This window comes from Poecilia latipinna, unplaced genomic scaffold, assembly GCF_001443285.1.
Source record: "Poecilia latipinna isolate Pla-1442-1.1 unplaced genomic scaffold, P_latipinna-1.0 Scaffold529, whole genome shotgun sequence".
NCBI lineage: Eukaryota > Metazoa > Chordata > Actinopteri > Cyprinodontiformes > Poeciliidae > Poecilia > Poecilia latipinna.
In genome coordinates, this window is record NW_015113145.1 from 205,672 (window position 1) to 207,914 (window position 2,243).

The window sequence follows — 2,243 nt, forward strand, 5'->3', positions numbered from 1 at the left end:
CCTCCAGACTCAGACAATACGTAACATGTAAATATTTTTCTTGTGCGACCCAGTACCAATTGGTCCACAGACTCGTACTAGTCCGCGGTCCTGTGGTTGGGGATGACTGTTAAGTACGGTTCAAACACACAGGTCTTGTGTAATACTTGATATGTAAGCCACATAAAAAGGGAGGACTGAGTTTTGAAATTACATGTACAAAAGAATGAAAGTTACATTTAGAAGCGCTCATACACACAGGTCCTGTGTAATACTCAAAATGTAAGGGGAAGGAATAAGGAAGACTACGTTTTGAAATTACAAGTACAGAAGAATGAAACTTGCTTAAAGAAGCGCTCATATACACAGGTCCTGTGTAATACTCAAAATGTAATGGGCAGGAATAGGAAGGACTGTTTTCTAAATTGGGAACAAACTCATATTCAGTAAGTGTTCTTTACATTTCAGATTTCCAAAGATGAACCGTGTCAGGTTGGTGACGTGAATTCATGTGGATCCTGTTCAACCAACCCTCATGAGGTAATTTTGATCTCCAACGACCAACTTATTTTCTAAAATAGAGTTTTTGATATGATATTGAGTACTGTTCAAACACACAAGTCTTGCGTAACACTTGATATGTAAAGGGGGGAACTGAGGTTTGAAATTACACATATAAAAGAATGAAAGCTACATTTAGAAGCGCACATACACACAGGTCCTGTGTAATACTCAAAATGTAAGGGGAAGGAATAAGGAAGACTACGTTTTGAAATTACAAGTACAGAAGAATGAAAGTTACATTGAGAAGCACGCATACACACAGGTCCTGTGTAATACTCAAAATGTAAGGTGCAGGAATAGGGAGGACTGTTTTCTATATTGGGAACAAACATTTAGTGAGTGTTCTTTACATTTCAGATTTCCAAAGATGAACTGTGTCAGGCTGGTGACATGGATGCATGTGGATTCTGTTCAACCAACCCTCCTGAGGTANAGTTTGGAAAATCGTCTGAATCCTAAAATCATGCCGTGTGAACCAGACTTAAGACTTACAAGCTCTATTTCTCTCGTCTCGATAACTGCCATAATGCTCTCAGACTCTGGTCGCTCTGGCAACATTCACACATCCCTTCAAAATAAGATTTGAATATGCCACAAAAACGAACATTTATTTTCATGAAAATTTTAACTCACAACTATAAATTAATGGGAGTCCTGAGCTTGTTTCTCTGCAATGAGATGATCCCACCTGGGAAACGATGACACCCAATGCAGAGGGTGCTTGGTGTGTAATGGCAAAGCAGTTTGATGCTTCATTGCCTCATTAGTAAGCCAGTGCATATTATGCAGTGTGGGCTTGGAACATGGGAGTCACCTACAGGTCCAGGATAAATCCACTCTCCTGTCTCTGGTCTTTCTCCGCTTTTCCAAAGAAACTTTCCAAAGACATCTGTTTCTTATTAATTGTGGATTCAATGTTGGCGCGCAAGACGTAACTGAGAGAATCTAGTTAAAGGGTTTTCAAAATAAAAGATCCTCCAGACTCAGATAATACATAAAACGAAAATATTTATTTCTTGTGTGGCCCAGTATCAATTGGTCCGCGGCCTAGTGGTTGGGGACGACTGTTCTACCGGAGCTTTGGACCTTTGGATGTGCTCTGCAAGTGTGAATGACCTACCGCGGCCACCAAGGAGCCCCCAAGAGCAATTTGTTTTCTTTTTGTCCATAAAATAAAGATTTATACATACATCATCAAATATATATTATTGTAAAAACAAATCACTTCATGATGAAATTGTGTGTTTTTGTTATTATAATGACAGAAATCATTACAAAAAAAAAATAAAAAAATCAACTCCACTGAGGGGGCCCCTTGGTGGCCCTGGGGCTCTAAGAGGCTGCTTAGTTTGCTTATGTCTTGGGCCGGCCCTGAAAGTGTCCATCTGCCTCAGATCCAGATTGACAGATCTGGAACATTTTCGAACTTCAGCCAGGGGCAGCATTTTGGACCCTCCAGGATAAAACAGAATATTCACGTCTTATCTTCAAAGCCATTTATAGACAATATTATACAAAATGTTCAACCAGCTTCCTTAGGACTTATCATGATGTAATTTATTGTGCACACTAGTTTGGAACAGGGAGTCTGTGTTGGGATGAAGGCTAAGGCATGGAATGTTTTACAGGAACTGAATGGGATACCATCTTTGCCATGTGATAAAGGTGCTTAATCACATGCAACACTAATCAAACCTTTT

At 39.7% G+C, this 2,243-nt stretch overlaps 1 long non-coding RNA gene across 3 annotated transcripts in view; it reads left to right on the forward strand.

Moving 5' to 3' along the window:
- The window catches only part of LOC106952603 (uncharacterized), a 15,194-nt gene extending 14,211 nt beyond the window's left edge, over nucleotides 1–983 (forward strand). Inside the window, exons 4-5 of one of the 3 annotated variants that reach the window (XR_001426023.1) lie at nucleotides 448–519; nucleotides 901–969. This is a non-coding gene — a long non-coding RNA (uncharacterized LOC106952603). Of the gene's footprint in view, nucleotides 1–447; nucleotides 520–900 lie in introns of all 3 variants that reach the window. The other 2 variants (XR_001426022.1, XR_001426024.1) reach the window with 2 other exon arrangements.
- Nucleotides 984–2,243: the final 1,260 nt, after the last annotated feature.